The sequence below is a fragment of the Zingiber officinale genome, chromosome 10B (genome assembly GCF_018446385.1).
Source record: "Zingiber officinale cultivar Zhangliang chromosome 10B, Zo_v1.1, whole genome shotgun sequence".
Taxonomy (NCBI): Eukaryota; Viridiplantae; Streptophyta; class Magnoliopsida; order Zingiberales; family Zingiberaceae; genus Zingiber; species Zingiber officinale.
Genome location: NC_056005.1, coordinates 47156149 through 47172430, shown reverse-complemented (window position 1 = coordinate 47172430; position 16282 = coordinate 47156149).

Sequence of the window (16282 nt, the reverse complement as noted above, 5' to 3'; positions counted from 1 at the left end):
CGATATTTTCCTATTTCAAAATACTACTCTCTATATTTTTATGATAGGGCACGAAAAGAAGCAAAATCAGAAGTTGAAGACCAAGATCAAAAGCTCCTCAAATGGATACGGGTGCACGTGCTAGCTGGCATGGGTTGTGCCCAATTTGACGACCATATTAGGAGAATTCATGCCCGGTGTCACGGGTCATGTTTCATTCGATTACCCTACCACGGGTACCCTTGCCAACCGTCATGGCCCATGCTCAAGCAACCAAACTAGCCACGGGCACCCATGCTGTTGAGCATGGCCCATGGCCACCCTTGTTTTGAAGTCGCCATACCTATTTCGCTCGACATGGCCAATGTTAGGCAATTAATCCTTGGCCTATTTAAGTCGATCCCACCTCTTTGATTGGGGATCTCGACCTGACGTCATCTAAAGACCCCAAGGAAGCTTCATGAGGTCTTCTAGCCCAAATCCAATGCCCTTTGCATGAGGCAGGAAGATCGAGAGCTGCTTGGAGGAGGATTCATAACATAAAGCCTAAGCTTTTCTCTTCTTTCTTTGAATTTATGAAATTAATTCAAATTGTAATCAATTTGAACATATTTTGTAGATGTAACCCCTTCTTTATGGGGTAAACTCTTGATTCTAGGACTAGGGATTAGTCATTTGTGATGTAAATACTATTTTGTTTGATCTATGCATATGTTTGATCCTTTTATTTATATAATTTTTTGATTAGCGGTTTGAATCTACTATGCAAACACGATGTCGATGTCGAGAGGTACGATATTTGTATCCCATGGGAATTTTGGAATAGACCGAGAGGAGAACCCAATCCTCTAACATGTAGATGGCTGAGATATGGAGGTTAGCTATGAGAGTAGATCAATATGTCATGAGGATCCCTAAGTTGGCATATAACCTAATGGATTAATCCTAATTTATTATCATATAGTAGGAGAGTGGTCAATTAGGGGATTATGGGATCTTGTGATAGGGTCTCCTTAGTAAGTGATATCTAATTTAGATTGTTCCGAAAGTAGGTGATAATTGAAATTAATATGTCAATGTAGTTCCAAAATTTTATATCGGATACCCTGAGTTAGTGTACTTACACTAATTACCATTAAGAATAGAAATTCAAACAAAGATCAAGTGTTTACTAATAAAGTGGTGAAATTGACATCCTAGAATTGCTTCACTTATTGTTTTCTCTTGTCTTTCCTCTGCATTTCTACTGCCTTCTACTACCTTCTTGACTTAGCATTATGTCCCATTCACTCTCTTCTCTTCACTAATTTTCATATTTGATACTCTACACCCACAATTAATTTAGACTGTCAAATTTGGATAATAGGCTAGTACTTGACCACCAGTCCTTATGGATTCGATCTTTTATTACTTGATGACACTTTTGTGCACTTTCAGATTTACACACATCAAGTTTTTGGCATTGTTGTTGAGAATTGATTTTAATTGATATTAGCTGAAATTCATATTTTCTGGATTAGAATTGTTCTAGTATATATGCAGAAGCACAAGGGAAGGAAAATTGCTGCCCTTTGATCCAGAAATTAATCGAGCATACCATCAATGATTGAGAGAACATTAAACAATAAAACATAATCAAAATTAGAATATCCTTAACCTACTCATGGTAAACAACAACAGGCCATTTGGTGATTAAGCATCACCAAGTGTGAGAAGATTTAGATTAAGCATCATTTGGCCTACAATAGAGGCTAATAATTTTAAGCTCAAGCCAGCTCTAATTCGCATGGTACAATAATGCCAAAAAAATTTAGAAAATTGTGGGACATTAAAGCAAATAAGGCTTTTACTGATGCTATTGGGCTTATATTGTTCTCATTCTCATTGAGGGTCAAAGCCAAGTTGTGACTATCATTGTTGGTGCAATTAACCTGTGTTAAAGTTGACTAGTTTAACTTAAGCTTGAGTTTTGATTTTGACAATATATGGAGATTGTAAGTGTAATTGTCCATTTAGAAAATTATTAGCACAATTCTCTACTGGTCAAATTTTGACCAGTTTGATATGAGAGAGTAGTCAATTAGATCAAGATTGACTAGATACTTGACTAGAAAAGTTCTAACTAGAGGTTTGACAAGGGAAAGACCAATGGGATGATTTGAAGAAGAAGAAAAATCAAGTAGGTTAATATTGACTGGACACTAGGTGTGAGAAGTCCTGGTGAGTGAAGTCGGGCAATGAGGAAAGTCCTAGTGAGTGAAATTATGCAGATTGAAAGTCCTAGTGAATGAAACCAAGCAGTTGAAAAGTCCTGATGAGTGAAGTGAAATAGCTGGAATGTCTTAGTGAGTGAAGCTAGGTAGTGAGAAAATTCTAGTGAGTGAAGCTGATAGTAAGTTGCTTAATCCTAGTGAGTGACTTATAGATAATTTTTTCCTCCTCCATGCTAACACAACAAAATCGTGGGAATTATACTACCACCTACTTCTACCGCACATCTTCGATGATACCCATAGGTCCCTAGCAGGAGTGATCAACAAGTTGTAGTGTCATGGTAGTAAGTTTAAAGTTTTTGAGACCTAATTTATTACAAATAGAATAATGAATGAGGCTAACACTTGCCCCCAAATCACAAAAAGTTTTCTCAATAAATTCATTTCCTATATTGCAAGGAATATAAAAGCTTTCGGGATCTTTCAACTTTTGGGAAATGTTCTTTTCAAAAAGAGCGCTGTATTCCTCTGTAAGTGCAATGGTCTCTATGTCTCCCTTCCTTCTCTTATTCGACTGATGTCCTTCAGGAATTTGGCAAACTTGGGTATTTGAAGGATTGCATCAATGAGTGGTACTTGAACACATATTTCTTTTACCTTCTCCAAGAATTTGCCAAACTCTTCATCCTTCTTTAACATAATAAGTCTTTAAGGAAAAGGGACTGTTATACTTTGATGGTTAAGCGGAAGAGTCTCTTCAACCTTAGTGGTACTCTCCTCATTATCTTGAATCTGATTTAGTGTTAGAGGAGAGAGCTCTTCTTCCGTGTGCATCCCTTTTGAAGCAGTCACTTGGGGATCTCCCAAGGTCCGTCCGCTCCTAAGCTCAATTCTGTTGCAGTGCTCTATGGAATTGACATTAGGCTTGCCAGGTAATTGTCCTGGTGCTCTAGAAGATGAGGAAGCTAGTTGGGGAATCTGACTTTCCAAGATCTTTTCATGTCTATCAGAATTATCCATTCTCTGAGTGAGCTTTAAAATGTCTTGTTTCATTTCATTCTGAGTGGACATAATTTCTTCAAGCATCTTTTCAATTTTAGACGTAGGAAAGCCTTGAGAAGATTGCTGCTGAAAATTTTGCTGCCTGGATTGAAAATTAGGCCTTGCCCCCATGGATAGTCCTTGATCTTAATTATTTCTATAGGAAAAATTGGGATGACTTTTCCATCCAGGGTTGTAGGTATTTGAGTATGGGTTGTTCTGCCTTTGATTGAAACCCATGATTACATCACATTACTCTAATTAATTGATTTGTGCAGTGATAGCCCCCAATGGACATGAGTCATTTGAGTGTTCAGAACTTCCACATACTTCACAAGAAGAAACAATGACATTGACCGAATTTGAAATAGCTCCCATATTCTCAAATCTTTTTGTAAGAGCATCCAGTTTTGCAGCCAATAAGGTCACTGCATCAACATCAAATTTTCCTGATGCTTTTGTTGTTGGGTTCATACAAGAATAGCCACCACTTCTTTCATTAGCCCATTGATGGTGGTTTTGTGCTACACTTTCAATTATCTCCTCGGCTTCATCCAAGCTCTTATTCATAAGTGCCCCTCCAGTAGCTGAATCAAGGGACACTTTTGTATGATAATTAATGCTGTTATAAAATGTATGTAGCATTAACCACCTTTCCAAACCATGGTGTGGGCATTGTCTGAGCATACTATTGTATCTATCCCAAGCTTCAAATAAAGATTCAGAGTCTGCTTGCTTGAAACTTACAATAATATTCCTCATATGAGCAGTCTTACTTGGGGGATAAAATTTGTCAAGAAATTACTGCTCGCATTGCTCCCATGTGGTGATGTTATTTGAAGCCAAAGAATTCAGCCATTGCTTGGCTCTATCTCTCAAAGAAAACCAAAATAATAGTAGGCGCACTTCCTCTAAAGGAACACCATTCATTTTCATTGTGTCGCATGTTTCGTAAAAGACTTCTAAATGTTGATTCGGGTCTTCATGTGATCCTCCACCAAACTGATTTTGCTACACCATAGATATAATTGCAGGTTTGATCTCGAAATTGTTTGCTTCAACAAAAGGCCTTGAAATACTAGATCGAAAACCCCTAGCATAAGGTGCTGCATAATCTTTTAGTGGTCTATTCGTCATGATAGAATGTTCTTGTTCTTCTTGTTGTCTTTGGAGAATTTTTCTTCTATGATATGTTCTGTCTATCTCAGGATCTAAAGGAAGAAGTTCTCCTGCAAAGTTAGACCTTCGCATACACAAGAACAAGATTGCAAGATATGTACAAGAAAGAAGAACGAAACTGAATTAAAGATAAGAAAAACAGAGAAAAGTTAGATTAGAATGTTAAGAATTAAAAAGTGCAGAATTAGAATTACAAAAGAAACAAGATGTAGCAAAGAATACAAGAAAAAGTTATGAAAATAGAATTCTAACAATTAGGTTCAACTATGCAAATGAAAAGAAAAGTTATGTCTAGTCTAACTCAATTGAAAATCCCTAATGTTATAGTGCAGTCCCCGGCAACGGTGCCAAAAACTTGTTGACTTCCGCAAGTGTACGGAAATATCGCAAGTAATATAAAAGATTATCATATCCACAGGGACTGGAATAAGCACTAAGAATGTCTCAAAGCGAGTTAGCTAAACAATAATTCAATGAGTTAACAAGTACAAAGTAAATCTACCAAAGGTAAAGATGCAAATGAAAAGTTAGGAAATAAGAATAAGGGCAATGATAAGGGATGCTCTAGGAGTTTTGGTTTCTTTGTAAGGTTACTCAATGTAAATGATCTACCCAAATCTCATTCCTCAATTGTCCATCATTTATAGAAGGTTGTCGGTTCTCTCTTACAATAGACAACCAACCTAGGACTGAAATCTACACCTTGATTGATCAATTATAAATGAATCTATGTTGTCCTTACACAAGCTTGTCTATCACGTGTGTCCCTCGGATAATCAACATAAGAATTCATCTCTCATCAAACTTATCTAGATATAAAGATTAATGCACAAATATATCCTACCCCCTTGAATAACCTAGTTTCCTCTTCAAGATAATCCCTCAAACGTCCTTACACGGGCATGTTCCTATCACGAAGATCCCTCGAAAAATCGAATGAGGAATTACCTCTACAAGATCCACAAGATATACAAACCCTTAATCAAGCATGGTATTTAGGCACAATTACAATATTCCACACAAGATCAAATAGATACAAAATAGGACAAAATCATATAAATGGAAAATTGACATATCCACAAGAGTTTTACATCAAGATATCCTTACAAATACTCCCTCCATCCTAGAACAAAAGATCTACTCCATAAATCGAAGAAAGAATCCGAAGGAAAGAAATATTACAAGCATTCTTGATCCCCCAAATTCAAGAAAATAGAGAAAGAAAACTTATCTACAAGGAAGAACGGTCTTCGGATCCAATCCCACGATCTTAGAGTCGAATCGGTGAAGATCCTCCCTAGAATCGCCAGAAAATCCCTCCAAGATGAAGGGAAATCGCCTAAATCTCGTTTTCTCCCAAAGGGGAGAAGATCCACTTTCAATTCATGAAGGAAGCCTTATATAGAGGGAAGGTTTGGGCGCCACACGACCCCGTCGCACGGCCGTGTGAGGTTCACACAGCCATAGCTACTCTCCTCTTTACCAACCTTACACGGCCGTGTGTGAGACACGGCCGTGGCAAGCATCTACCATGACCCTCCTGCACGGCCGTGTAGATCTACACGGCCTAAGCTGCCTCTGCCTCTGGAAACCTGGCACGGTCGTGTGGTGCACACGACCGGTACTCTCTTGCCCACTGGAAAACTCACACGACCGTGTGATATACATGACCGAGGCTTCTCTAGTCTCTGGAAAACTTACATGGTCGTGTGGTGTACACGACCTAGGCTTCATTGGGCTTCAAAACTTGGCATGACCGTGTGAGGTTCACACGGCCAAGCCATCTCCCTTCTCTGATGCAGCTACATGGCCTCTCATCTCTACATGGCCTGAGCAACCCCCCATGGCAGGGTCGTGTGTGGTTCAAGTAAGGTGTCTTCTTCCATTACTTCACTTGCAGATTTAGCCTTGAACATGCATTCTTCACCAAATTTGACTCCTGTGTACAAAAAATGCACAAAAACATATCTCCAAGCAAAAAGAGTAAATATGCTAAAAGGAAAGCTGGAAGTACAAAAATATATAGACAAAGCATGTGCAAAATATGTGAATGTGTGCCAAAACATGCTAAATGATTGTATACAATTTACACACATCAATCCATTACACCAGTGTATCTCAATAACCTCATCAAAGTCCTAAGGTATAAGTGACAAAAGAGGTACATCTGTGAATAGAAAAAAGATTCCTTAGACTATCATTGTTGATCACCCAGACTGTAGTCTTTCCATCACCTAATAAACTCTGATACAAGGGGCCACCTCATGATCATGGAGGTTGTGAGAGGTGGTATATAAAGAGGGATTCTCTTTATTAGCAAGGACGCAATTCACATCATCTAGACCTTACTCTAACACATATCCACTACTGTACTTCTTCTTCACACATTCACCAAAAAGTGTACTAACTTGAGCATCGGAGGGCCTTGCCAGGGATCCCTTCCTTGGTCTTTGGTTACTAACGCTTTGTTGGATCGTAGGTTCCATTCTAAGCTAAAAAAGACTTTTGTTGGTTAACAAATCATTTACCAGAGCTAGTGCGCCATCTCTCTAGCCTTCAGACTGTAACGTCCGCCCTCCCACTGCCTAGGAAGGGACGGGATTACTTGAATCATACGTGCATGCATACATATAAAATCATGGCAGCGGAAACAATTATTTATTTATAACTAAACTAATCATCATGCTTATCAACTGAACTTGTAGACATGCAAATATTCATGCATAAAACTTGATTAATATCAACTACTTGAAACATGGTTCATGATATCATAAGCATACTAACATGAAACCAGGGGAACATAAGTGCATAACTATCTATACTAGTTCAAGTACTATCAAGCATAAAGACAACACATGGTTCATATGCAAAACTTATAACATATAAGAACAAGGCAGTTTTCTTCCACCATGCCACTGCCACACACACTCTGGCCCTTCCTGCTGCTCCTCTTAGTTTAGCCATTCCTTTCCTTTTTGTGTAGTACAAAGAAACATAAAAACGATAAGCCCATAGGCTTAGTAAGTCCCTTTCCTACTCACTAAAACCACAAATTATACATAAGCATCGAGTCATATCATAACATGTGAGAGCATAAGCATAGAGTCATATTATAACATGTGAGAGTATAACATAACATCATATCATATTATGTGAGAACATAAATATAAAATAACAACATGATCATATAAGCATCATAGACATAATTTCAAAAGCATCCTATATAAGCATAAAGGAAAACACATAACATGAACTTGTAGATGCAAGATGTTCTTTTGAAAACATGTGTCATGAGATGAATACATATGCAAAATGTCCTTTTTGAAAACATATATCATATGCATACTTAAACATAATCTCATCATGAGGGTCCGGCTTGTACCACATACATACATGAATGCGCGCATCCTAAGTAGATCCAAGGTAGCAAATCTTGAACCTACTAGGAACTAAGCCCGTTTCATAGACCATCGACCTAGGGGCAACTTAGGAGCACATCCCTTTTTACTAGGCCCGTTTCATAGACCATCGACCTAGGGGCGCTTATGGAGCCCACCCTTGGTACAAGTCATACAAAAGTAAAATAGCATATCATGTTATCATATCATAGCATATCATGTTTCTTGTCATATCATGAAGAGTGCTCTTAATCCCAACTTAAGGGAAGCATCTCTTTGTCATATCATGAAGAGTGCTCTTGATCCCAACTTAAGGGAAGCATCTCTTAGGCTTTTCATCTTACATAAGTCTTTCATAAACATATCATGAAGCATAGCATGCTCTTGTCTTATCATGAAGCATAACATGTTCTTATCATATCATGAAGCATGACATATTCTCATCATATCATGAAGCATATCATATTCCTATCATATCATGAAGCATAGCATATTTTTATCGTATCATGAAGCATGACATGTTCTTGTCATATAAGGAAGCATAGCATGTTCTTGTGTAACGCCCGAAAATTCTCAAATCAATTTTAGAAATATTCTATGATTTTTCTATAATTTTAGAATATTTTTATGGAATTTTTGGAGTAGCGGAAGTAGCAAAAATAAATAAAACCGTAAAACAGCTTAAGCGGGAATCGAACCCGAGACCTAGCGAACTCTATGCCTTATGGATGACTTAGTAACCATGTGGCCCCAGCAGGGGTGTGCTGAAAGAAGAGGGAAATAATTATATTTGAGGTTGAGTTAGGGTGGAATTAATCACCTAATATAAATAGGATATTTAAGTGGGGATTGATTATTTTGCTCGATAGTTTTCTCTCCCTCAAACCCTCACCCGCCGACCCCTCTTCCTTCATCACCTCTCGGCGCCCAAGCCCAAGGAAGAACCTAGGGTTCCATCCCTATGGCCATAGGAGTATCTTCCGGCAACATCAAAGGCACGAGAACGCTCCTCTCCGAGAGAAGAGCACATAGACCTGAGGAGATCGACGAAGGGATCTTCTCCACCGGAAATCTAGCGATCAGATCGTAAGGAAAACTAGCGCAGGATGTAAGAAACCCCTCACCTATAGTATAAGTAGCTCTTCGTATATTTAATGCATTCGTTTAGTCATATGCAGAATTTTCAATATATAGGGTGTGAATTAGCGCACACCAAGTGTTTGCTTTAATGCTTAGCTCAGTAAAATGTCACCATAGGCATTTCAATAGTTTAGATAAATGCAATAAAAGCATTTATAGCATATTTAGTCTTGCTATAGTTTTATGGGACTACGGTCCAATGGGTGGGCTCCCATAGTCACCTCTAGGTTCAGATAACCTAGCTCTAGGTTCAGATAACCTAGTAAAAGCAAGATAAATTAATTAGCTTATGATCCAGTATTTTACTTTTATCAGTGGCACTGTACTGGACTAGATGTCCTTGGGTTGGGCTCCCACAGTCGTCCCTAGGTTTAGATAACCTAGTAACCCTACTAGAATTGGGATTTGCAACCCCGAGTCTAGTTAGGGATTACGCGCATAGCAGGTACAGTTGTCGAGCCCATCAGCAGCATGATTAGTATTTTCATCTATTTATAATAAATAGTTTTTTTTCAAAGCTTCACAAAATAGTTTATGTGAATACAGGGCAGCTTACCATTAGTTAGCAGTAGCGTAGCTCAGCTTTTATTTCAGTTTAGTTCTTATGGATCCACATGATAGTTTTATGCTTAGCTATGATTGTCATGTATCGTATGCGATTATGTCATGTTTTAGAATCCATGTTTAGCAATGTTCAGCATATATTTCAAATAGCATGTTTTAAAAGCATAAATTACATCGAATGCATGTTTTGTGAGATAGATGGTTTCTTACTAAGCTCCCAAGCTTACAGATACTTCTTTCCCTTATACTGCAGATAAAGATAAAGGAAGGATGGATTAGCGGAGGCTGGAGGATAATACAATGAAGATGTGTGTGGATGGAACCTGGAATAAAGATCTTGGAAGAACTAGAACATTTAAGAACTTAGCGTTTCTTATCATGTTACTCTTTGCTTACTTAGTTATCTAAATGCCTTGAATTGTGAAAGTATGTCTAGAATACTAGTTATCATGCTTAGAATACTAGTATCTGATATTAGAATATTGTCCAGCCACCTTAGAATTTATGTATGTGATTTGGGCATGAAATAGTGCTGAAATCAGACTCCTGATACGAAATCAGTAACCCCGATCGATCAGCCGATCGATTCGAGGGTTCCCAATCGATCAGCTGATCGATTGGATAGTTTTTCCGCGAACAGTAAGCTCCTGGATCGATCAGCCGATCGATCCGGTCGCGTTCTGTTGCGAACAGAGAGCTTTGGAATCGATCACTGGATCGATCAACAAGTCTGGATCGATCAGCCGATCGATCCAGAATTTATCCCGTGCACAGCAACAAGCTGAATCGATCAGTGGATCGATCAGACCACTCCAATCGATCCACCGATCGATTGGGAGGCCTGATAACCGTTGGTAACCCCTCATTTCAGCCCTTGATCATATGTGAAGCTTAGATTACCTCCTTTAGCATAGGAATAGCATTCAAGATGTAGTTTAAACATGAATTTCAGATCTAATAGAAATTAGCAGAAGAAATTGTATTAGTTAGCAAAATTTTTAATTAACTCAGTTTTTCGCACCTTAAGATATAGCTTAGCACAGCATAATGTAACCTCCGGCCTTACAGCTTAGTTAGTAGGAGGCGGGGCGTTACAGAGTGGTATCAGAGCAAAATTCCATACTTCCTACACACACAGCGTGTAACACCCACAAAATTATAAGATAAGTATATGGGTGTTATTTGCTTTAGAGTATAAAAGAAGAATCAAAAGAAAAAGAAATAAGAGAAATAAAAAGAAGAGGTGAAGGTTTGAACCTTGAACCTCTCACAAAGGATAGAAATAAAGTTATGTATGATAACCACTAGGATAATGAATAACATATGAATGAAAAATGATGGGAATTGTAGTTAAAAGTGAGGATATGATTAAGTGAGGTAACAAGAGAAAATCAAGTAGGTTTATTCCTCTTGTTTACCTCTTGGTTAAGAAAAGGAGTAAGCAAAAGACAAGTTGTCTTTCTTCCTTTTCCTTCTCTATTTTCGTGGAGTTTAAGAGAATAATGAAGAGAAGAATTAAGGGAAAGGAATGAGGATATATTCTCATTAAGAAAAATACATGCATGAATTAAGGAAAAAGGGAAGCAAAGTTCATCTTTGTATCTTCCACCCACTTAGCATAAAAAGGAAAGAAAAGAAAGGATTTCATTTTTCTTCCTTCTCCCTCACCATTGCCGAAACTAGAAGCCCTCCTCCCTCATCTCCACAAGCCAAGTTTAGGTTTCTCCCTAAGAGGAAACTAAATTACAAGAAGGAGCCTTCAAGGTGCACCCTTCCAAGCAAGAGAAATCAAAAGGAGTGCTAGCCTCCTTCCTCTTCACCAAGGGTACCATTTCTTTAAGGATTAACAAGGGAACACTAGGTAAGCTTCCCCTCACCTGTGGTACAATAGTTTATATGGTTTTTCCATGAAGATAGATCGCCTAAAAACCTAAGGTTTGCTTTATGAGAATTTCGACCAAGACAAGAGGAAGTGTTTAAGAAAATTTATAACTAGATATGCTTATTATTTATTTTTGTGACATGTATCTTATATAAGAGGTTAATCTAAGGTTTCCATGCTAGAATGAACAATGAAAACTTAGATCCATGAACCCTAAACTTTCGGCCAAGCATGAACAAGAGGACTAGGTAAGCTTAAGACTCAAACTAAACATGTTTCCTTATTCTTGTGTTATGTACCCTATGATAATGATGTTGTTAACTTTTTCTCTTACTTGTATATTGTTTGAAACTCCATTTCCATGCTCATGAATGTTCGGCCATGGAAGAACTAAAGGCCTAGGAGAGTTTTAAACCTAAAAACTAAGCATGCTAAGATTTTTCCTAAGACAAGATATGAAGCTATAATGTTATGCCATGATTGTATGTTGATTATGAATCCTATTATATGCTTATGAAGATTCGGTTATGATGAGATTTGAAGTATAGGAAAGTTTAAACCAAGTCTAGGAGGCTCATGACCTTCTTGATAAAATGATATGAAGCTAGTTGATGTTCTTATGGTTGCTTGTTACATAGAAGATTGGTTACATTTAACTTTCGGCCACACTAAGTTTTAAAGCTAGGATGCTTAGATTTTAAACTAAGTTTACCCATGTTGTTCCTTGTAATGTTGCCATGAAAATTATGTAGGGTTTCCATGCTTTTAGGCCATATGAAAAACAAACCCAAGCTCACATGTTTCGGCCACCCTTGGGTTAAAGGCCTAGGAAAACTTAGAACCCAACTTAGATATGCTCATGATGTTCTTGTGATAAATGCTATGAAATATAGTTGTGGTTTCCATGCTCTTGTGCCCTAGAAACTTAGTTTCATGCTTGATATGTTTCGGCCACTACTAGTTTAAAGGCCTAGAGAAAATTTAGAACCCAACTTATATATGTTCATAATGTTTCTTGTGATAAGTGCTATGAAATGTAGTTGTGGTTTCCATGCTCTTGTGCCCCTAGAAACTTAGTTCCATGCTTGATATGTTTCGGCCACTACTAGTTTAAAGGCCTAGAGAAATTTAGAACCCAACTTGTACATGCTTATGATGTTCTTGTGATGTATGTTATGAAATGTAGTTGTGGTTTTCATGCTCTTATGCCACTAAAAACCTAGTTCCATGATTGATATGTTTCGGCCACCTTGAGTTAATGGGTTTAGGAAGTTTGGAATTTAAAACAAATGTGCTTATGATGTTCCTCATGAAAATATATAAAATATTGGATTAAGGTTCAACACTTTCATGCTACTTGTAACCTAGAATGAGACATGCTAGGGTTCGGCCATGATAAGGTTAGAAGCTTAAGGAACTTAGAACCCAACTAAACATGCTTAAGTTGTTCCTTACGAAATATGATATGATATGTGTTTAGGGTTTTACATGTTTGCATGTTGCTTAGAACTTGATTGCTCTTCATGAAGGTTTCGGCCATGAAAGAATTAGAAACCTAGGAGGGCTTAAAAAATTTAGGTTAACATGGTTATGACCTTTCTTATGCTAGTATGTGAAGATATCATGAGATTTTTTGTGTGTTGTCTAGAGATCATGCCCTACTCATGACTTTCGGCCATATGGGATTAGTGACCTAGATGTACCTCACATGCTATGTAATGAATCAAGAAATGTTATTTAATGATTCCATGAATGGTTATGTCTTCTTATGATAAGTGATATGTTCTGTTATGTATGCTTATGATCCATGTATGCGCTATGTGCCCAATTATGCATGCTTTATGATATGATAAAATGACATGTTCATTATGCAAGCTTATGATCCATGCATGGCTGTGTGCCCAAATATGTATGCTTTATGATATGATAAGTGATATGTTCATGATGTACGCTATGATTCATGCATGTGCTGTGTGCCCAAATATGCATGTTTTATGATATGTTAAGAAACATGATATGCATGAAAGGATAAGAACTATGATATGTATGACATGCTATTTTACTTTATGTATGGCTTTTACCAAGGGTGGGCTCCATAAGCGCCCCGGGGTCGATGGACTAAGAAACGAGCCTCGTTAGGGATGGGCTCCTAAGTGCCCTTAGGTCGATGGACTAAGAAACGGGTCTAGTATGTATGCCTTGTAGGGTTCAAGACTTGCTACCTTGGACCTACATAGGACGCGCGCATTTATGTATGCGGTACAAGTCAGGGCCCTAATCATGTTGAGATTATGTTTAAGTATGTATATTATAAGTTTTCAAAAGACATGTTGGATGATGTATGTTTAGGAATTTACCTTGCTATACTCTATGATTATGCCATGATATTTATGATGATGTTATGCTATGTCAGGATACATTTGATGATCACGTTATATTATGCCATGTTACTTTATGTTATGTTACGATATGCCATGATATGCTGCTTGATATGATAAATTTGTCTTCGTGCCTTTTGACTTGTGATTTTAATATGCTTTACGGTTTTTGTGAGTAGGAAAGGAACTTACTGAGCCATGAGTGCTCACAGCTTACTTTCTTGTATCACAGATAAAGGCAAGGAATGGATGTACTAGGGGAGCAGCAGGAGGGGCTAGAAGGATGTGTGTGGTAGTGGATTGGCTAAAGGAAAAGACCTGTTTTTGTTTAATAAGAAATATGCCATGTTGATATTTTTACTTTATGACTCCATGACATTAAGTATGTGTTTGGGTATTGAGACTTAAAAATTATGATGGGTATGTTATGTGGATCTTTTATGTCTATGGTAATGTTAAAGTAAGAAAAGTTTTAAAATTCTCTAAGTAAGACTTCCGTTGTATTAAGCATGTATGTGTCCAAGTAACCCCCGTCGCCTTAGCAGGAGGGGCGGGGCGTTACACAACGGCATTGAACCTTCAGCTTCCAAGTAAGAACATCTCTCACTTCATTTATGTTTTGTTTGTTTTCATGTTCCTAGATAACTAAAGCATGCTTATATATGTATGATAGTACCTAACATGATAACAATAGTTATGCAATATGATCCTATTAGTTATGTATGCCCTCTATTTCTTTAGAAAATGGTATGAGGATGCCCAGCTAGAAAGACACCAACTATTGAGCCCCAGCACGAGGCAGGCAACTCAGTGCCTCCTCCAGACCTTACAGTAGTAGTGGCTCAGTTACAGAAGCAGTTAGCCGAACAACAACAGGAGATAGCTACCTTAAGGGCTAGTCAGCAGAACACTCCCACTGTCACTCCGGAACCTAACATGGCAACCCCAGCAGTTATAGCGGTTCCACCAGTCCAATCTGCAGCACCAGTAGCCCCAGCAACAGAGGCAAGGAGGGAAGCCTATCTAATCCAGTCGCAGAAAATTAAGCCAGAGAATTTCTCAGGCACTAGTGAACCATGGGATGCTCAAGCTTGGTTCAAAACACTGGAGAGTACGATGGAGCTTTTGGACTGGCCAGAGCAGGAGAAAGTGAAATGCGCCTCTTTCTGCCTGGCAGGGGACGCACGTATGTGGTGGAAGAGAATTAAAGCAAAGCGCCTAGTGAACCAGATGATGTGGGCCGACTTCGAGAAAGAATTCTTTGAAGAGTTCTTTCACATGCGGGTCACAAACCGCCACTACGACGAGTTCACTGAATTTCGCTAGGGCAACCTTTCAGTGGAGGAAGCCGTGAAGAAATTCAACAGATTGGCTCGTCTATGCCCTGAACTAGTCATCACGGAAAAAGAACGAGTCCGGTTGATGCTCAAGATGCTAAGGCCGGAATTAGCAATGAACGTGGCCAGCGGCGTCCATAGGCCGCAAACCACTGAAGAACTAGTCAGCATTGCTCTGACCACCGAGCACTACTAGAACAATATCAAATAGTAGAAGCAAGTGTTGATACAGTCTGACCTGGATGTTGTTTTGATGTTGACACTGATTTAAGTTTCAATCAGATATTGAATTAACTCAGACAAATCAGGGTTGACTTGGTTGACCTGATTAATCTGATTGGGAAAAGTCCGAGCAAGGAGCTTGGCACGGGAGAAGTCCTGGTGAGTGAAGCCAGGCAATTGGAAAAGTCCTGGTGAGTGAAGCCAGGCAATTGGAAAGTCCTGGTGAGTGAAGCCAGGCAATTGGAAAGTCCTGGTGAGTGAAGCCAGGCAATTGGAAAGTCCTGGTGAGTGAAGCCAGGCAAGGGAAAATCCAGATGGATCAAGGGTGATCGGACATCTGGTATTGGGAAGTCCAAGTATGGGAACTTGGCATGTATAGTCGGAGAAGAGCTCGGTAGCTCGGTCTCCGGACTGTCAGGATTAAGGGTAGCAAGCTTGGAAGCTTGCCTCTTAAATCACAGCCTTGGATCGGTCTGATGACCGATCGACAACGAGGCTGGATCGGTCGGCGAGACCGATCGGTGACACTAAGTGTGCCTGATCGGTCTACGGACGATCGGTAAACCCGATAGCATCTTGTGTTATTCTTGATCGGTCGCCGACCGATCGGTGAAACTCGATAGCATCTGCGAATACTCGGTATCTCTTGTATCGATCTTGACCGGTCTGGGACCGGTCGATTGATCTGATCGGTCGGAGACCGATCGGGCTTATCTTGTGACACCGATCGGTGCGAGGACCGATCGGTTAGTTCTGATCGGTCCGCCGATCGATGTGAATCGAAAAGAGATTTGAGCGTATGGATCGGTGCGGACCGATCCATACTATAATCTGTTTGCATGCACTTTCTCCGATTCTTTCTGATTCAAAGTTGCTTTTGCCTAAATATTTCTAACCATCTGCTGCAAGATTTTGAGGTGCAGGTTACTGGTAATTTGCAATTGGTTGA